The sequence below is a fragment of the Acomys minous genome, assembly GCF_964271855.1.
Source record: "Acomys minous genome assembly, chromosome: 8".
NCBI classification, from domain to species: Eukaryota; Metazoa; Chordata; class Mammalia; order Rodentia; family Muridae; genus Acomys; species Acomys minous.
The window spans coordinates 4,276,977-4,299,443 of NC_140489.1; the positions used below are offsets into that span (position 1 = coordinate 4,276,977).

Here is a 22,467-nt window from a genome sequence, read left to right on the forward strand (position 1 = left end):
CTGAGTAGTACTCCATTGTACATACATCCCACACTGTGATTATCTATTTGTCTTTTGTTACAAATCTAGATGGAGTCCACTTACCAGTTCCTTTGAATGGAGCAGCAATAAACATGGATGTGGAAGTGTCTCTGTAATAAGATGAGGAGTCATTTGAGTATATGATTGTGAGGGTACAGCTGAGACACAGCTTAGATTTATTCACTGTGTTTTTAAAAACGATTTATTCTTTCAAATGAAAGTGACCTATTGTGCTGCATATATAATCATCTTTCTTATGCATTCATCTCATGACAGACATGTATTTTATTTCTGTAATTTAGTTACGGCAGATAGGGCTGCAATAAAGTTTGATATTCTAATATTTCTGACGTGTGTTCCTTTTGGGTCATTTTGATCATTTTTTGTATGCAACCTACTCTAAAGGCCTGTCTACATTCTCATAACTTAGCAGGTTTGGAGATTTCAAGTCACTGTCAATATCACAACCTCTTTCTGTAAATTCATCTGATAACTTGTCACAGCCTGAAGTAATTCCATCAGTCCAGAAATATATTGAGATATTAGCCCCTGGTGTTACATCCACAGCACCTGCATAGGGCTCACGGAAGGGATATGGGATGCATTTCCTCAGAGAGGATTAGCACATGAACCTCAGCATCAGCAGCCTTACCCAGGTGTTCTGTACTGCCTCCTTCTGCAGCTGTTCCTTATTTAAGATGTGCATTGGTCATGAATATGCGAATTTTGTGAGTGTATGGTTGTTACATACAGGGATGTCCACACACTATAACAACACGTGATCAGTGTCCTCTCCACACTCACTGAACACTCTGGCCCTCACCATGGGAAGGAGCTTGATTCTTTTCCTGTTTGCAGCATCTTCTGGTAAGGGGTTCCCCAATACAAACATTTAAGTGGGACAGATATGACAATGCCATCCACTCTGTCTTTCTCCCAACAGGTGTCCACTCCCAGGTCCAGCTGCAGCAGTCTGGGGCTGAGCTGATGAGACCTGGGGCCTCAGTGAAGTTGTCCTGCAAGGCTTCTGGCTACACTTTCACCAGCTCCGTTATGCACTGGGTGAAGCAGAGCCCTGGACAGGGCCTGGAGTGGATTGAATATATTATTCCTGTACTTGATGGTACTAGCTACAATCAGAAGTTCCACGGCAAGGTCACACTGACTGCACACACATCCTCCAGCAGTGCCTACATGGAGCTCAGCAGCCTGACATCTGAGGATTCTGTGGTCTACTACTGTGCAAGACACACAGTGCTGCAAACACATCCTGAGTGTGTCAGAAACCCTGGAGGAGCAGGAAGCTGCCCTGAGATGGAGAAGACAGAGAATATTAGCCTGCAGACTTGCTCAGGAATAATTGTCTCATATGTTCATTTGTCGTCCTCTTGCTCACATTACTTTATGTACTTTGTTAAATTTTCAAGATTACCGCAGTGAATAAAGTGATGATAATTGAATTTGTCCCTACTGTACAGTGCAACTAGACACAATTAACTAGTGACTGCCTCCATTATCAAGTTTATTTCTTTATAAATCAATACAAAAGGGAATACTTTGATAATGCATAGTTACAAAATATCTCTGAATTCCACAAGACTGAAACCCTTGATGGAATTTCTTTGAATAAATTATAATATGAATTTCACTTTTAAAATCCACATAAATTACCAATGACTAAATAGAAACTTTTTTCATAGTCTTAAGTGACCTGAATGTGTGTTTTGAATTCTGAATGTGTTTTCCAGAAGTAGTTCTTGTCTTCTAGAATGCAAGAGATATTTATAGAATACTATACTGCCTCATAAGCCTCATTATCATATGTTGATCAAAAGACATTAAATCAACTTTCATAAAACTAATATATTGATCCAATGTATGTAAATATTAATTGAAGATAGTTTTGAGATTATGCACAAGTCTCTGTTCTCCAATGTATTTCCTCCCCTATCTTGGTGCACTGACCTACAGTGTCAGGCTTTTATAGAACATGGACACACACTGACACATCATCATCTTTCACAGTAAACTGGGCAAAGGGCATGAGAACTCAGAGAAACTGAAGCAGCCATCACAGAAAAGGTACAGGTCTGCCCCTTGGTCCTCTCCATATATATTACAACTTTCAGTTTAGTCCACATCTTTTTATCCATTTTTTCCACTCACAGACCTCTAAGCTGTTTCCAATATTTGCTAATGTCAATACACCAGCAATGACTATGACTAAGCAAGTGTCTCTAGGATCTATTGGGTATATTCCTTGTTATGAAGAGGTCACACTTTTTAATAGAAGATTTCATTTTGAGGAAATGGGTGACTATCACTCAGTAAAGAGATATGTGTGGTAGCTGGTAATCTCAGGATTTGATTCTGTAGCTCAGAACATTAATTTTGCATGTTCCTGTAGGAGACATTCTTTCCTCTTCTAATATGAATGCCCTCTGCCTAGTGTGGATGAGATCTCATACACTGATTATGTTGTGGTAAACATGAAAGTCCTTAGTCACTTTTATGGTATAGATCATTCAAACCTATGTTGAACTTAAATTTCATTTTGAAATACCAGTGACTTCATAAAAGAACCTACTGTGTCCTTCAGCTAGAAGAAAAGACGTGATCAGAAGGCAGCGAAATCTTCTCTTTCTTGCCTCTGGAGTGAATGTGACTCTCCAACTTACTGGAGAGACATCTGTCCAGTGGATGTCAGTCCTTGATTCAAGGAATTTCCTGTTACATGATGTAGAAGTCATTTTCAAGTATTCACACAACTCACAGAGAAAAGCTCCCCACTGTGTGCAGTCACTATGGAAGTCAGTCTTGCTGTTGCACTGGAAGCTGGGAACAGTTCTGTCTTAATATCCAAATATACTACTCTTTAGCATAAACCCAAACTACACTAGAGATGCTTGATCCTCATATTCATTGATGCTCTATTGATATTAGCAAAAATTGGAAACAACCTAGAGGTCTGTAAATGGAAAAACTGGATAAGAATTGTGGTACTAAACTGAAAGCTGTAATATAAAATAAGAGTTCCAGATTGAGACTTGTGTGTTTCCTATGCTGGCTGCTTCAGTTTCTATGAGTTCACATGACTTTTGCTCAGTTGACTTAGACAGCCTTGTTCTTCTGATCAACTCCCCACCTTCTGGCTCTTTCAACTACATTTTCTGTGGATTTCCCTGAGCTCTTAAGGGTGTGATTTGATGGGCATCCCATTCAATGTTATGCGTTCCAAGTTCTGTCTTTCTGCATTATGTCTCCATTGCATCTCACTATTTGTCATCAAAAGTATTTTCATAGGACTTTGAGAGCATGAACAAATGGGTCTCTGATTCTTATGTCTTTTCTTGAGTTGCTTTGTCCAACTTCATGGACAATGTGATAATTTTTGTTTTAGCTTATTATACTTATTATTCTAAGTTTGTTTTACCTTTTATAAGACTGCCCTGTTCTAAGGAGACATAGAAAGGTAATGATACAGGAGGAGTAGAAGGGAGCAATTGGAAGTAGTAGAGGGAGGGGAACTGTAAATATGATATATTGTATGAGAAAAGAAAATCTATTTTTATTTCTTTGTTTTCTATAAATAATTTATTAATCAATTTATAGCCTGGTGTCCACCCTCTCCTAGTCCCACCCTCACTTCCTCACTCACTCAGCATTATCTTTTCTACTTTAGCCTCCATGCCTGCAAATTTCATGATTGTTTTTAATAGGTAAGTAGTATCTCATTGCATAAATGTACAACAGTTTCTTTACCAATGGTTTGATTGAGGGACATTTAGATTGTTTCCATAGTCTAGCTACTATAAATAGAGCTGCTATGGACACAGTTGAGTAAATGTCTTTGTTGTTTGGTAGAGCATCTTTCAGTTATATGCCTAGGAGAGGTATGGCTGGATCTTGCAGTACCACAATTTACAATATTCTGAGAAGTGCCAGACTGATTTCTAAAGTGTTGGACAATTTTGTAATCCTGCCAGCTATGGAGGAGTGTTCCCCTTTCTTCACAGCCTTGCCATCATATGCAGTCACTTGTGTTTTTGATCTTAGACATTCTGGCAGGTGTAAGATGGAATCTCAGAGTCATTTTGATTTTGATTTCCCTGATGACTAAGGACATTGGGCATTTCTTTAAGTGCTTCTCAGCAATTAGAGATTCCTCTGTTGACAATTCTCAACTTAGCCCTGTACCCCATTTTTAATTAGATGACTTGAATTGATGGTGTTTAATTTCTTACTTTCTCTATATATTTTGGATATTAGCCGTTTGTCAGATGTAGCATTGGTAAAGATCTTTTCCTATTGTGTAGGCTGTCATTTTGTCCTATTGACAGTGTCCTTTGCTTTACAGAAGGTTTTCAATTTCATGAGGTCCATTTATTAATTGTTTATTTTAGTGTCTGAGCTGTTGTAGTTCTGTTCAGAAAGTTGTCTCCTGTGCCAATGAGTTCAAGCCTTTTCCCCACTTTATCGTCTAATAGATTTAGTGCATCTGGTTTTACTTTTATGTTTTGATCCATTTTTACTTCACTTTTGTGCAGGGTGATTAAGTTGTATCTATATGCATACTTTAAATGGAGATATCCTGTTCGACCAGCACCATTACTTGAATATATGTTTATTCAACTATGTGACTTTTGTTATTTTGTCAAAATTCATTCATCTATAAGTGTGTGGATTTGTGTTCCAGCAGAAGATCCATTCTCTTGGTTTGGAAGATATACTCATTATAGAAAGCATTGCTACATAAGTATAGTTCCTGTAACTTGGTTAAAATATTATTATATCTTTTTATAGAACTCATTCATCACCTCACTGTATGTACATACTTTTGGCCCAAATTCCCTTCCTTCCCAGTCTCAGTAACATGCCCTACATTCTCAAGAATTTACAGAACACTGATGCATCATCAACTGTCATTTTGCTCTCCCTTTTTATACAAAATACTTGGTTTTGGATAGTGGGCAAATTACTACATGCGTGGAGCCTGTAGTCCTTGGTAATCTCAAAGAAAAGAATTCAGTATGAAGATATTTTAGCTAAGAACACTAAATTTTCATGTTCCTACAGCAGTTATTCACTCTGTGAAAATCTGATTGCCACGTGCTCCATATGGATGCAATCCTATGGGAAAGTGGAGGCATGAATTCCATAGGCCAATTCTATGCTCTAGCTTTTGCAGATCTATGTTGAATTTAGAATGTTGTTCAAAACACCAGTGAGTTTACAAGGAACACTCCAGTCTCCTACTCCTGAAAAGCAGGGATTGAAAACAATTTAGGATAATCTTCTAGTCCTTGCCTCTGAATTGAATACTGCAAAACTGTTACTTATATGCAGGTGGTCAAAGTATATCACTTGTATGCTCACTTGATGGCAGTTCAGTGTCAATTAAAAAATGGGGTATAGTACTAAATAAATAATTCTCAACTTAGGAATGTGTAATGTCTGAGAAGCGCATAAAACGATGGTGAGCATTCTTAGCCATCAGGGAAACATAAATCAAGATCACAGTGAGATTCTATCTAACACCTGTTAGAATGACTGAGTTAAAAAAAAACCTCAAGTGACAGCTCATGCTGGCAAGGACATGGATCAAGGGAAACACTTTTCCATTTCTGTTGGGAGTATAAATTTGTGCAACCACTGGGTGAATCAACTGGTGGTTGCTTTGAAAACTGGAATAGTTGTGTCTCACAACCCAGCTTTCCTACTCCTTGGCATATACCCAAAGAAGTTACACCATATCACAAGGACACTTGCTCAGCATATTCATTGCCCCCTTTTTGCAACAGCTGGAAAGAGGAAACAGCCTAGATGTTCAGTAGCAGCATTTAAAGAAATATAGATAAATGAAAGAAATCTAAATTGAATCTCAAAATAATGCGGAGAGAACGATTCAAACAGACATCTTCCCTAACCAAATGAAGCTTCCATTTCAGGGGATGGGTTACATTAATCAATTTATTGGTCAAAAGACACCATGCAAACTCCCAAACAGCCAGTCTATTGCTAAGGCTATTGGTCACTCTCATCAAACTGGTGGTAAGGCCCTTGTCTTAATTTGGCTTTCATTGCCTGAAGAGAGACATGCTTTCAGCAATTCTTCCAAATGTATGGAACTTTTTTTTTATGTATGTAGCCATTCAGTTAGTCCAAGTACCATTTGCTGAGGATGCTTTTGCTCCCATTGTATGGTATTAGATTCCATGTTAAAAGTCAAGTGTCCATTGGTGTATGTGTGTGTGTGTTTATTTCTGGGCCTTTAATTTGATTCCATTGATTAAACAGTTTGTTTCTATTCCACTACCTCGCAATTGTTATTATTATTGCTCTGTAGTAAAAACCTGAAGTGAAGAATAGACTTGGCACGTTTTTTTGGGCAGGGTCTGTATATATGAAGTTGAAAATTGTTCTTTTAAATTAAAATCTGAAGATAATTTTGTTGGGAATTACAATGAATCTGCAGATTGCTGTTGGTAAGATGACCATTTTTACATGTTAATCTTACTAATCCATGAACATGAGAGAACTTTCTGTCTTCTGATTTTTTTCTTCAGTTTTCTTTCTTCAGTGAATTGAAATTCTTGTCATACAGGTCTTTCACTTTCCTGGTTAGAATAACACCAAGGTTCTTTATATTATTTGTTTCTATTGTGAAAGGTGTTGTTTCTGTTTTTCTCATCCATTTGGGGTTTTGGTATAGGAAGTCTACTGTATATTTAAAGTTAAATTTTAATTCAGCCATGTCACTGAAGGTATGTATCAGCTGCAGAAGATCTCTGGTAGAGTTTTTGCAGTCACTTATGTGTACCATCATTTGTGAATAGAGATCCTTTGATTTTTTCCTTTCAAATTTGTTTCCCTTTGATTTATTTATTTGTCTTATTGCTGTAGATAGGATTTCAAGTAGTACATTTGAGAGTTATGGTAGAATGGGATGCCTTGTCTTGTCCCTGATTTTAGTGGAATTTTCTTAAGTTTCTTACCATTTAATCTGATGTTGCTTATAAGCTTGTTGTATTTTGCAAGTATTATACTTAAGTATGTACCTTGTATCTCTGATATATCTAGGTGTCTTGGATTCTGTCAAATGATTTTCTGCATGTATTCACTTGCAGGGACACACAAACACATAGAAACACATTTGTCATATACATTGGTCCTGGCTATACTAACACATTGGAGCTTTTAGTGCGTAATTCATCCCCAGAGCTCTCATTCCCTAAGCATTAGCAAATATATCCAAGACTCTGAAAATCATTACTCATGACTTTCCATGAATAAGAGAATACTAAGCTTGGGGGAGCTGGACCCAAAGAGAATAGAGTTGCCTGAGGACACAGTCAACATTTTATATTTAAAGATAAATGGATAAAAGGAAAACACAACCTCAGCTAAGTCTTTCCACACAACCAAATAGCCCACCTGTAATACAAATGTTGTATTAGCAAACAGAGTGGACCACAGTTAAATTTTTCTCAATTCTAGTTCCTTCTCAGATATGAATGTATTTTCTGTGGATGGGAACTAATGTTTAAGGCCACATTTGTTCCTCTTCCCAGTGTTCTGAGTTTTCTGACACAAGTGCAGCTTCAGGAGGGGAGAAATTGCCTTGTAGAGAGCTTGTAGTTCCTGTGTACCTCTAGTTTTTAGTCTGGTAACTCACTACTTCATCAGTGGTCTGTTGTAATGCCCACTGGTGCTCTAGAGAGGGTCCAGGGTAGTTTCTCTCTGGTGTGTTGGATTATGGATGCCCTTCTTGTTCACTTTATCTCTTGGGTGGCCAGAGCTGATGGCTCAGGCAACCGATCAGGATTGAAAGAAGAAAGAGGAAGGAAAGGGAAAAAAGAGCCTAAGGTTTCTTCCCTAGGGACTGGCTGTACTGCGGCTGAGGAGAACTTAAACTGACCACCTTTTTTCCTATGGCTAAAGCTGTAAAAACTGCTTCTGGCTGGAAAATCATGGGGGTCGTAAAAGGAGGCCCTTTGTTCTGTAGATAGGCCTCTTTACGGACATCTCCAATAAGTTGGTGTAAACATAGGCTTATTAGCTGTAGAAGGCTGATGGCCCTGAGTCTGCTAACTTATGTGCGAATCTACAGAGAAATAAGAAGTAAGAGAGAGAGAAAATAAACCACTCACACACATACATTCAAGAGAAGAGGATCAGGAGAAAAGTTAGATGAAGTCAGGCATCTTAACTTCAACTGAAGTTGAGGTGCTCCATTTTTTCTCTCCAACTTTTCTCTCTCCCACGTTTATTGTAGACCATACTTATACTTCTGAGAAAAGGGAATTACCTCATAGTCAGAAGAGTACAATTAATCACAAAAGCAGATGAATCCTAAAATACAACAGGTTACATGCTTTAAATCTAAACATTTCTTATCTATGTATCCATTACATAATTTCATGGTGAGTTCAAAATGACGAAGATTGGCAGGGTCTAAGGTTAACAGGGTCTGAAACTTACAAGAGTATACAACTTATCAGTTAGGACGGACCTGACTATACATTATCCAGCTATCTCTAAGTTCGGTATGAGCGCAGGGCAATAATTTTGTCTGTCTTTCATTCTAAGAAACAGAGTAAATTCAGACATCTCTAGGTAACTTCATTCCACATAGGTTCACATGGAGTTGAAACAAAGTTGGCTATATTTATGTTGAAATACCAGGGTTCGTGGTGCCATCTGCGGTGGAGGCTTATCTGAAGCCACAAATCTGCTGGTACGCTATCCTGATGAGGCATCTGGAGGTCCACAAAGGTATTTATTGCAGCCATAAACTAACTTTAACTTTTAAAACTATTTGAGCCAAATCAGGAATTCCATAATCAGAGATTAATTCATCTGGTTAACAAAAAGTACATCTTCAATAAGATCCTCTAGGAAGTTTGCTCAATCAGAGCTGGCCAGTACCCAGAAAATAACAATTCATGCCAATGCCAGATGTATTTACTTTTGGTTTTTCGAGACAGGGTTTCTCTGTGTAATCTTGGCTATCCTAGCCTCACTTTGTAGACCAGGCTGGCCATGAATGTAGTCCTGGCTGTCCTGGACTCACTTTGTAGACCAAGCTGGCCTTAGACTCACAGTGATTTACTTGCCTCCACTTCCCTGGGTGCTGGGATTAAAGGCATGCCCCACCATGCCCGGCTCTAATGCCAGATTTCAGAGAGATGCAGCAGTGCACAATTGACAGGGTAGTCAGAAGTTGGAAACAATTCTGGGGTACATCAAGATACAGCCCTTGCAAATATCAGATCACCTCCAGAGATCTCTCATGCCTCCTAGACTTTCCCAAATCAATGGCTCCTGACAGCATGTCATAGGCTTGAAGCAGTTTCGGGGTACAACGTGGTATAAGAACTTGCAAACACCAGATCACCTCCTAGACAGCCCACATGCCTAGAGAGCCCCCTCAACAGGGCGACTCTTGACAGTCCATTCTATAGCTAGGACTAACCTTTACTAAAGAAAGAACTGGGGTTCATGGAGCCAAAGTTTGAGGCACAGCTCACCTTCCATTGTTGAAATATCTCCTCAAATCAAAAGGTACATTGCAAATGAGAGAAATAAGTTTCTGTGAGAGAAATTATACATGTTAGTTATCATGACCAGCAGGGGGCACTGCATATCCACCAATTCTCTAATAAGTAAAGGAGCAGCTGAAGAAGCTAAGAAATTTGTTCACTGAGTGTATTCCAGCAGCATCTGTGGATTTCATTGCCAACATCATTATGTTCAGAGACCATGGCATTGCTTGTACATACCATTTCCATGCTACAACCCTGGAGAGGTTATTTGTTAAATTTGTTATTGCGATCAACAACATCTAAATCAGATTCATATGTTGACTAAATAGAATACCAGATTATGACATACTTACAAATAATTATTAAGGCATTGGGAGACTTAGGATCCTAAGAAATATGGGAAAAAGTGTTCCAGAGTTTACAGCTGGGAGAAATGTTCTTAGTCGTCCTGTTGATCATTGGATTGTGATGGAGAGCATCCTCCAAAGCTCTGAGTAAATGTCTGATAGAAACAGGATGGTCAATGGACCTTCTCAGCATCACAAATGTGAATGATCCTGAGGAGGTTCATGTTATCCTAGAACACTGGAAATGTGGTTCACATTATGGAACAGGATATGGTGACTGGATTCTCAATGGGATGAAAGAGCTCTGTGTGAGTGTCTGAATAGGTTATGATGATCAATGAAAGTTCTTATCATCAGAAATGTAGTTGACAATGAGGAGCTTCAGGTTTCTTTTGAACACTTGGTGTGAGAATCACATAAAAGAACATGGATGTGGTGAATGGATTTTCAATGGGATGAAAGAGCTCTGTGTGCATGGTTTCAGGATAGAGCATGAATGAATTTCCTCAGATACCAGAACCTTACCAAGCCACTGACTAACATAAAAAACTACCAGATCTATCTGAAAAATTTCATGTCTTCATGTAAGAAACATCCTTCCTCTCTATTGCAAAATTAGTTTGTGGTTGTAAATACAGCAATGTCCACACAACCATCAGTGTCAGGTTACTATTCACTTTCCCACAGCCTCTTGTCACACTGGTTCTCAAGTTGGTCTGAAGTTGGATCATCTCTATCTGGCGGTAGCAGCTACATCTAAGTGCATTCCTAGGAGCAGGGCTAAGGGGAAGCCAGTGACTGAAGATTTCATGGCCACTTCTCTAGAGGTGTCATGCCTAGGCTCAGGTGCTACAGTTAGGGTTTGGTCTGGGGAGTCCTGGAGCTTCATAAAATTTAGCTGCAAAGATGTTGACTCAGGTACCGCCCCCATTTCCTCTATGTGGATGCTGCGTGAGTCAGAAGCCTGGACATGGAATTGAATTGATTGGATGCATATTCCAAGCACTGGCAGAACAAACTCTGTAGAGGAATTTCAGGACAGATTCATACTTGATGCACTCAGAATGTCCAACACAGTCTATACTCTTATTATATATTTGTCCTTTTTTGGATATATAGGATGATTCCATTCTCTAGCTGCTGTAAGCATTAGTAACATGCTGTGAATAAATATGGAAGTTCAGGTGTCTCTATGATAAGTTGTAGAGTCATTTGTCTCTGTGATTCGGAGGGATGTTGATGGGATACAGAATACTCTTATTAAACATTTTTTGATGAATTCTCCAAACTGATTCCAAATCCATTACATGTTTCTACACTCTCATTAATGGTGAGAGAGGATTAGCCTTTCAGGTCATCCATGTCTTCATTTGAGTTCTTGCTTATCAGAATATGTGTGAGTCAAAGTAGAACACTAAAACTCCTTTCATCTGCTTTCCAATCATTAGCTATGGAAAATGATTGTAAGACACAGAAGAGCCTACCTGATCTCTAACTTCTCCCTGTTGGCTCAGTTTCCTAGTGCAGGAATGTACTGTGTATCTAGCAGGGACAGCAAAGATATCAGTGACGTCATGCAGTGCCAGGCCTTGCAGTCTACATCACCCTTCAGGTAAGATGTATCCATTAGTGTCTGGTTGTTACAAAGCAACTTAACTTTCTAATTGGATATTTGTCTGAACCATAGAAAAGAGTTTTCCCCAGCTAAACATAGTCAAAAGTCCATGCGTAGAGATGACATAGGCCCTAGAAGACCAGGGTTGTACTGCTAATGGTCATGTTGTCAAACTTTCTCATGAATACTCATGTTTATACTAAGTAGATTGGTTCTGTGCTCAGCCTTGCTTAAAGAGGCTTCTGTGTGCAGTGTGTAATAATTGATGGAGACATTCACAATGCATCAAAGTGCTGAGAATGATTGACAGAGTGCTCAGTCACAGAACAGTCAATGATGTCACCCCCTCATCCAAATGTTAATTTCATATATTTGAAAGAAGGGAGGAGTATGGAGTGCATTTCCTCAGAGGATTAGGACTTACCCAGGTGTTTACACCTCCTTCTTCTCCAGCTGGACTAGCGCCTCATATAAGAAGTACCATGCTCATGAATATGCAAATTATTGAGTCTATGATGGTAAATACAGGGATGTTCACACCCCTAAAACAACATCTGATCAGTGTCTTCTGCACAGTGAACACATCATCCCTAAGAATGGAATGGATCTGGATCACCCTCTTCCTTCTGTCAGTAACTACAGGTAAGGTTCTCCCCAGTTCCACTCCTAAAGTGCAGACAGCGACTGAGGTGACAATGACATCCACTCTGTCTTTCCCTCCACAGGTGTCCACTCCCAGGTCCAGCTGCAGCAGTCTGGGGCTGAGCTGAGGAGACCTGGGTCCTCAGTGAAATTGTCCTGCAAGGCTTCTGGCTACACCTTCACAGACTACGCTATGAACTGGGTGAAGCAGAAGCCTGGACAGGGGCTGGAGTGGATTGGATACATTAATACTATATATGGTAATACTGGCTACGATCAGAAGTTCCAGGGCAAGGCCACACTGACTGTGGACAAATCATCTAGCACAGCCTACATGGAGCTCAGCAGCCTGACATATGAGGACTCTGCCATTTATTACTGTGCCAGAGACACAGTGCTGCAACCACATCCTGAGTGTGTCAGAAAACTGAGAGGTACAGGAAGCTGCCCTGAGACTGAGAAGACAGAGAAGATTAGACTGAGAACTTGCTAAAAATAACAATTTTGAGCATTCATTATTTTCTTATTCCTCCTCACTGTCTTATAATGGCCTTGTCACCTTTGTACAAAGACATCTACAAATAAAATGATGTTGATTTAGGATACCCCTACAGAAAACCAAACCTTTCAACATCTTCACCAGTGGTCACCTTCACTGACATGTTTCTTTTTAAATGAAACAATAAAAAGGGAAGACCATGATAATGCAAATGATAGAGACCAACACAAACACACAAAGGATAACAATTTGGGACAGTGGTGGCACAGCTTTCTGCCAGGGCCTCTGCAGCAGCCCAGGTGAGGCTTAATTTCCTCGGGTCCCTTTGGCAGGATGCTAAAGATCTACTCAAGAACACAGGGTATACTGAGGTTGGTCACAGCAGTGTTTGGCCAGTATGCAGGATATTCTTCTACTTCTGGGCTCTGAATTGAATGCAGTTGTATAGTGTACAGGAAAAGCAGCTGTAGCACTTGATTCAATGATTTTTCTGTGATCTGCTGGAGAAGTTACTTTCAGTATCCAGATACTACACACAGCATGAAGAGATGATCTCCACAAAGTGTCCTGGATGTCTAAATAGCCCAAGAGTGAATCCCTGAAGCAGAGATTAACTGCTGAAAAATGTTTTTTAAATCACAGGTTCTTCATTTCCTCCAGTCCAGAAAAAGCAAATAGTGAACTCTCTAATACCAAGCCTTTGAAAGCTAGCTACTTTTTCAAAGTCACCACTCATTGGTGTTATAAACATAGTGTTTCCTGAAATTATAAGTGAAGGAATTCATGTTTGCTGTTCAAGGGTAACATCATATTTTTTATTTTTTTGTGTGCTTTTAGGCAAAAAATAGTCTCCCTTTGTGTTATAATAATTAATTTCATTTCAAGTTTCTGTCTGATGTGAACATTATATTCTTTTAAGTTTGAATTGATTGGTCTGTGAATGTTTATAGGGCCAAATTCAGGTGGGACAAGCTAAATTCACCAAGAAGTGGCAAAGTTTTCACCACCCCATAGAATTCTGTATTCTCTCCCTTGATGTATCACAATAAAACTAGATTTCTAAGACACACTTCCTGAGCTATGTCAGATTGTTGAGAGTACAATACTATCTACAAAACATTTCAGGGCTCTTCCTTCATCAGAATGGGAGTAACAAAATAGAGACCATGTACCAGGTAGTGAGTACAGAGATACCACTGTCAGTTATAACATATTTCTCTTCCCCCATGGTGTGAAGACCAGGCAGGTACACAGAGGAATAGACAGAAAGCTATCTGGATGACCCCTCATAGGCTGTGGTCATATGAAGGAAGAGGCAGTCCCCTTCTGTCAGAAGTCTTGGGTAGGGAAATAGAATGGAAGAGGGAGGAAAGGATGGAGGGTGGGCACTAGAGGACACAAGTGAAAGGATAACAACTTGGATGTAATCTGAACAGATTATAATACATTAAAAAAGCAGGGCCACAAAGAAGATATCAATCAGCCCACACTGGCTTGCAAAGGATATTAAAATAGGTCACTGCCTGTAGGTTAAAAATGTAGTTATTGAGGGTCTTCTTTGTGTTATGTGTTAGGGCCACAATAAGCAAAACTAATTAGTTTAACCACACAAAGTCACATAAATTTTAAAATCATCTTTAATGATACCAATATAAAATATATATTATTGGAACTGTTTAAGCATCATAGACAGAGGAAACAACATACACCAAAAGCTCTGTTAGCCAAATTTTCCTTCCTGTCTTCATTAGTGCTTTTATTTGTGTCATAAAATGGAATGAACAAAAGAAACTTGTAGAGGAAAGGGTTTATTTCTTTTATATTTGCATATAACAGTTCATCAGTGAAGGCAGCCTCCGGCTGTACTCCCTTTCACTTCTACAATAAAAACTTTCTTCTCCTCCTTTTCAAAAGCACCACCACTACGACCACCATCACCACCACCAGCAGCAGCAACAACAGTAAGAACCAGTCCACCATGAAGCCTGAGCTTTGCTACCACTGAAGACACAGACTTCTATTACTGTGTAAGAGACACAGAGAGCAGGTTCCCAGTATGCTCAGAAAAACCTCATCTGATGATGCTCAGGACCAGCAGGGGGTGCTGTAGATCAATCTTTCACCAGGAGGGAAAAGGTAGTATGTACAGAGAAACATCTGGAGAGTGAGGCAGTCCCAGGAGACTAAAAAGTCTCCTCTGGTAACCTCATTCAAATTCAGAGACCATATAACCCATGTGATGCAGCTACTGTGTCAAGACCCCAAAGTGGGTTTAATAAGAACTCTTTGTAAAGTAATATTGCACATATAAGTATTATTCATTCCATATGAACCTCATTGGAAAGACAGACATCAATTGTATACATATGTGAAATCTGCACTTCAAACATGAGATGTCAAACATCCAGTCATTATCATCACCATCAGCAGGATCTGTATCTCTATCTGAAACTTCTTTCCAGTGACAGGAAGATTTCCCTCAGCTGATATGAATAATTGTGACTTAGGAGGCCAGGCTTTGATGTTCCATCCACACTGTTAAGTCCATGCAGCTCTGGTGGGCAAGTTAGGACACCTGGTCCCAATGCTTCATGCACGGTCATGGGAGGCCCTCAGCTCAGGGAAAGAAGAGAGGGAGAAGCTTTGCATATTTCTGTAGTCTAGTGTTCATTATTTTTTGGGTTTTACTAACTACTCTTCTTGTGTGTATCTAATGTTTTTAATAAAATTTAAAATATCAAGCTATAATATGATTTTTGTGACTTAGGAAAAGAGACTAGAAGAAAGTACATTAATTACAGACACCCTGTGGACATCATGGATCATGGAGGCAGAGAAGAAGTGACATCCTCACACCTACACCATATTACTATTCCTTACACATGAGTATAGACAAGGTTCCTCACACCATCCTGGATACCAAGGATACCTTTATCTGTTCAGAACCATCTGGACATCACCTGCATCAGCTTCATCACTGTCCAGCCTTGAGACTAAGGGATGAGAGTCTTTAGTGTAGTGTGACATCCCAGGTATATGTGCCACATCCTCCCTAGTTTTCATATTTTTCCCAGAACACTTCATTATCTGTTAAGAACCAGATTCAAGGTTGGGATCTTAGAATTTCTGCTTTCTCTAGAGACAACTGAGGTTAAAGATGACTTCTCACGAGAGATTCACTTCCTTTTCTTCCTTTCCAAACTCAATTATTAATGGTTGAATAACATTTAAACCTCATAAGATTACATCCTGCCTCTGGTAGCAGATTTTGACTTTGCATGGCATGTAAAGGCATGTCTGATTGCTGCTTCATGCTGTGCATATCTTGAATCCCATTACTTATATCATCAACATATAGAATCTTCACATAAATAAAAACTAGTGCCATCATTTGCAATCCATGTGCTTCAGAATTTCTGAATAACACAACAAAGGCTACATTTTATCTAACTGCAGACCTTTTGATGTTACATGTCACTATGATAAATAGGGAGACCTAGTCATGCCTACAGCCCTGATTGGAAATCCATTAAATAAACTCTCATTTTGAGTATATCCAAGGACTGGAATTTTGAAGGCTATAAAGCCATTCAGTGAAAATTTCTGAATAAATGAGTTATTCTGCTCCAAATTTCAAGAATATTTTTAAATTTTTGAGACCTCATTGGCAGGGTGATTAACATCAATATTTATATAACATTGTTGAACTACATTTAAGCGTGCTAACATTTGTACCACTTGCTCTCTTATTTTTTGGTTCTTACTCAAAATCACCCCATACCCATCTGAAACAGGACAAATAGGTAAAAACTCAGAAAAAATATCTGCCTCCACTGAAGCTCATTTCACAGACTTAAAACAACATTACATCTTTATGGCCTCTGTGGCCAAATCATCTGAGAATCAACCTCCATGTTCCTGGCTAGATATGACATTCTGTCTTGATAAGGGTCTGTTGTCTGTCTTTCCCATATTCAGGACCAGCAGTTCTCCTATCTCTGGTCCTTGGCATTTTCTTGCAAATCAAGCAACTTATACAGGTTCCAAGATCATTCCATGATACTTTGCTTCTTGTGGACCCATCCTACTGCCTGTCTTTGATGAGATTTGTGATGATATTCGAATATCATGGAAAGAATTTTAGATATTCTCTTATTTCCAGACCCATAATTTAATCAGAGTTGAAAAGTCATTGTAACATAGAAAACCTGCTGGAATATTGACCCAAGTGTTATTTCAGGTCTTACCCCCCATCCTGCCCTAAGGCTCCAGTGCCTCAGCGAGCACTCAGCATTCTGGGCTTGTCTTCTTTTTACAGCATTCCTATACCTTGTGGCAAGGTCATATTTCATGGTTTAGACCCATCTTGATATCTTTATCTTTCAAAAGTTTTTAATATAAAGATGTTTTATTAATAATAATGAGTTGATTGTTTTTGGTCTATCTTTCCTTGATGAGATCAGTAGTTCACTCAGACTTCTTTGCACATATTTAATCATGTTTATACCAAAAACTTACTGTGAAGGTTTCCCAAAGTTAGGCAAATCATATTCTCTCTAAGTTCTAAAGCACTAGTGGTAACAAGAACAAAGAGGAATACAGTGTGAATTAACATGTATGAAAATCCCCAGGCCCAGCGTGTGACTTCCATCATCCTCTGCCCACTATGCCCTCCTCCAGGATGCTCAGTATCTGAGTGAACAGAGCAAAGAAATCATGTTTTTCTGTCTATAGTTTGCTGTCTTGTGCCGTTTTAAGTTGTCATAAATAGAGGGCAGTATAAACCTGAAGGCACTGGCCATTGAATAAACAGAACTCAGAAAAACGTGATGTAGAAAATTGACAGATAAGTAAAATCAGTGAAATATCACTCCCTTCAATGAAATTATAGTTTATAACTGCCAGGCCACAGATGGCACAGACTCTTCCACTATACAAGAAGTCTACAATCTCTGTACCCTTTTCTTTTTTTGTGAAAGAATATTTGTACTGACAGGGCTCACACAGGAGGAAACATCTGGCCCAGGCCCAAAGCATCATGAAGTCTGGATAAACCCCAATGCATTAAGCTCTTCTCACATCCTCCATGCAAAATCTCAGGTGATGATCCCTGGATGAGTGAACAGAGTCAGTACCCTTCATCTTGCTCCTTCTACACAGCACTCATCAGAAGTGTTTATTTTTCTGAGGACTCTGGTCTTCAGTTAGCTACTCTCTATGGGTGCTGACCTTCCTTTTGGGTGGGAAGTGTGCAGCAAACCCACAATTCCTGGGAAGGAATCCCAGCTCTGAGGTGAGACAGTATCCCAAGAGAAGGGTATCCTGAGATACAGGAGCCCAGGAATCACACAGCTCTGAGAGAAGGTCTCCTCAGCAGAGACTCTGTAGCTCCCAGGGGAGGGTTACCCCATCCCTGAAGAGCTGAGCAGCTTTGGAGCAAAAGCCCATCCTTCTTTGCTTCTTCTCTTCTTGAGAGAATCATATAAGGCAGTAAATCTCTTAATATAAATTTCTTGAAGGGACAAATCCAGGTGAGGATGCCTCTGTTCCAAGGTGAAGACAGCAGAGAACTGGGCAAACACAGCCTTTATATAGTACTTTTTTTAGATTTTTTTCTCCATTATTAATTTATTCTTGTTACATCTCAATGGTTATCCCATCCTTTGCATCCTCCTATTCTTCCATCCCTCCCATTTTCCCCTTATTCCCCTCCCCTATGACTGTTCCTGAGGGGGATTACCTCCCCCTGTATATGTTCATAGGGTATAAAGTCTCTTCTTGGTAACCTGCTGTCCTTCCTCTGAGTGCCACCAGGTCTCCCCCTCAAGGGGACATGGTCAAAGGTGAGGCACCAGAGTATGTGAGAAAGTAATATACCACTCTCCACTCTACTGTGGAGAGTGTTCTGTCCATTGGCTAGAACTGGGTAGGGGTTTAAGGTTTACCGCCTGTATTGTCCTTGGCTGGTGCCTTAGTTTGAGAGGGACCCCTGGGCCCAAATCTGCCTATCATAATGTTCTACTTGTAGGCTTCTAGGATCCTCTGGATCCTCCTACTTTGCCATTCTCCCATGATTCTCTCATCCAGAGTCCCACTAGAATGTCTTCCCCTCTGTCTCAGTTTCCTGGTAAGTGAAGGCTTTCGTGGGACATGCCCCTTGGGCTAATATGCAGATATAAGTGAGTATATACCATTTGAGTCTTTCTGCTCAATCCTCACCCTATTTTAATTTTACCTTTTGATTTTTCTTTTTCTCCACAGATGTCCTGTCCCAGGTTACCCTGAAAGAGTCTGGCCCTGGGCCCTTGCAGCCCTCCCAGACACTCAGTCTGACCTGCACGTTCTCTGGGTTTTCACTGAGCACTTCTGGTATAGGTGTGGGCTGGATCCGTCAGCCCTCAGGGAAGGGTCTGGAGTGGCTGGCTATCATTTGGTGGGATGATGGTAAGTACTACAACCCATCCCTGAAGACCCGGCTCACAATCTCCAAGGACACCTCCAAAAACCAGGTATTCCTCAAGATCACCAGTGTGGACACTGCAGACACTGCCACCTACTACTGTGCTCAGAGACCAAATTGACACAGCCTGAGGTAGCAGATTCACAGTATTTCAGGGTGGTTCTCAGCTCTGTGCCTTCCTTCTATAATGCAGGATATTTGGATGGGACACACATTTCCTGCTAGCCTGTGGGGTTTCCTCTTCACTCTGAGCTTCAGAGCCATGACTTCCTGTTATACAATTCAGGCCCCCTTTAAGTTGGCACAATAGGGGCCATCTTTGTTTATTCTTATGAAGATGAAGCATGTCTGTTACATAAACCAGGTGGTTCAGTGCTATGATTCTACTCAGTCTTTTGTCTCAGATTCCCACAGCAGAAGATTCCAAATTATTTTAATGACCCTGTACAGCAAACAACTCAATTGGGAGAGATGGACCTTACTGGAGAAGCTCCAGTGGACAATGTTATTCCTGGGAATCTGAAGTATCTCAGGCTATTTGACAAGGCCACTGGTTGTTTTTCATAAATGCTGGTAACACACTATTGCTCCAGATAGCACTTATACATCTCACTGAATATGGAGATGTTGAGTTAGTGGCTAAATAGTGGTTTTACCTGTACTGGTTAGCATTCATAATACTGGGCAGTACTCTGCATGCTTTCAGAGGAGAACATTAATAACTAACATAGCTACCAACGCTGTCACCTATAATGATGGCCTGTGAGATTTGCTGGTGCATTTGTGCCATTAACATGGGGGTAATCAATTATTCTCTTATTGATTGAGAGTGCACTCTATGTGGTAGGAGGCATGCCTAACTGCTATGCTGGCTCAGAACCTGAGAGAGAAAGAGGGAAGGAGAAATGTTTCTTAGTAAAAGACTGAGAGAAATAAAAGGAGTGGAGGTTGGTTAGCAGCAGCTGAGAGGGATAGAACAGAGGTGGCACAGGAAATCAGAATATATTGGTTAAAAGAAATTTTTCACTATGGAAAAATTAAGTAAAACACATGGAAACCTGTGCCTCCTGCCCCACACATAGCCCCAACCTTGTGTTTTTAATTTCGTTCAATAAATCTGGACACTGTGGAAAAAGAAAATGCATTTATTTATGATTCGGAGATGTCAGTTTACGCCTGTTTGGTGCTACAGTCTCCATGAGCCTCCCTTGAGCCCAGGTTATTTGACTTTGTTACTTTTCTTGTGGAGTTCTTATTCCCTCCAGGTCTTTCTATCCTCCCCACTCCTTCCCAATGGATCCCTGTGGTCTGCTGATGCCTCGGAACCACTTACAGTTGAGTTTTATGCAGTGTCATAAATATGGACCTATTTGCATTTTCTACATGAAGACATCCATTTAGACTAGCACTATTTCTTGAAGATGATTCTGCCCCCATTGTATGTTTTTTTTTTTTTGCTTCTTTGTAAAAATGAAGTGTTCTTAGATGTTTGCATTCATTGCTGGGCCTTTAATATAATTTCTTTGATTTAGCAGTTTGTTTCTATGCCACTACATTCAGTTTTTATTACTGTTGCTCTGTAGTAAAACTGGAAATAAGGGATAGAGATACCTCCAGAAGCTCTTTTGGTGTAAAGGATTGTTTTAGAAAATGTGAGCTTTTTTTTGGTCTGTGCATATGAAGTTGAATATTGTTCTTTTAAGGTCTGTAGAGAATTTTGTTCCTATCTTAATGGGACTTGCATTAAATCTGTAGATTGTTTTTGGTAAAATGGCCATTTTTTTATATGTTAATCCTAACAATCCATGAGCATGGGAGAACTTTCCCTCTTCTGATTTCTTCTTTGGAGAATAGAAGTTCTTGTCATACAGGTCTTTCAGTTTCCTAGGGAGAGCCACACCATGGTACTTTGTATTATTTGTTTCTTTTGTGAAGGGTGTTGTTTCTCTAATTTCTTCAGCATTTTGGAATTAGTATATAGGAGGTCTAATGACATTTTTTGATTTAAAATTAATCCAGCCATTTGGCTGAAGGTATGTATCAAATGTAGGAGTTCTCTGGTAGAATTTTTGGCATCACTTATATATATTGTCATTTGTTAGTAGAGATCCTTTGATTTCTTCTTTTTCACTCTGTTTCCCTTTGATTTATTTAGCTGTCTTATTACTGGAGATAGGATTTCAAGTACTACATTGGAGAGATACAGTGAGAGTGGGGAGCCTTGTTTTGTCCCTGGTTTTAGTGGAATTGCTTTAAATTTCTTTTCATTTAATTTGATGTTGGCTATAAACTTGCTGTATATTGCCTTTATTGTATGTAGGTATGTTCCTTGTTTCCATGAGCTATCTGAAATGTTTAACACAAAGGTTTGTTGGATTCTGTCAGGGGATTTTCCTACATGTGTTCATATGCAGGGACACTCACATTTTGTCATATACATTGATGGTGGCTATACTAATACATTGGAGCTGGTAGTGAGTTATTCAGCTCCACAACTGTCATTCTCCAAGCCTTAACACATATATCAAGACTCTGAAAACCATTAGTCATGACCCTCCAAGAATAAGAGGATGCTGATCTTGGGGAAGCTACATCCAGAGAGACAAGCCTTGTCTGAGGACACAGTTAGCACTGTTGAGCCTTATAGATACATGGCAAAGGGAAAACACCACAACTGCTAAGTCTTGACAACCATACAGCCCACCTGTAGTTCCGATGCTGAATTAGCAAACAGAGTGAATCATGTTACACATTTTCCTTAATTCTAGTTACTTCTCAGATGTGCTAATATTTTCTGTAGATTGGAAGTGATCTGTAGGTGGCACATTTGTTCCTCTTTGTGGTGTTTTGAATTTTCTGCCCCAAGTACAGCTTCAGGGGTGGGAAAACTGCCGTGTAGACAGCTTATAGCTCCTGTCTATCTCTAGTGATTTGTCTGTTCACTCACTGGTTCATCATTGGTCACTTCCATTTCTATGTCTAACAGACTCTAGCTAAAGTACTGTGGTTCATGGAGACAATGTTCGAGGCAGAGCTTACCTTCCATTGTTGAAATATCTTCTCAAAATCAATAGGTACATTGCAAAGAACAGAAATAAGTGAGCTGTCCCTGTGTGAGAAATTATACAAGTGAGTTATCAGGACCAGCAGGGAGCACTGTGTATCTACCAATTTCCTAATAAGTAGAGGAGCAGCTTAAGCAGATAAGGAATTTGTTCAGTGAATGTATCCCAGTAGCCTCTGTGGATTTAATTGGCAACATCATTATGTTCACACACTGTGGCATTGTTGACACATAACATTTCTATGCTACATCCTGAAAGACTTTATTTGTTAAA

General features: G+C 39.7%; 1 gene segment (V, D, J or C); it reads left to right on the forward strand.

Moving 5' to 3' along the window:
- LOC311603266 (immunoglobulin heavy variable 2-5-like) overlaps positions 1 to 22,467 on the forward strand; it is a 153,295-nt gene that overhangs the window by 128,905 nt on the left and 1,923 nt on the right. The window contains exon 2 of the V gene segment in view: positions 18,931 to 19,113.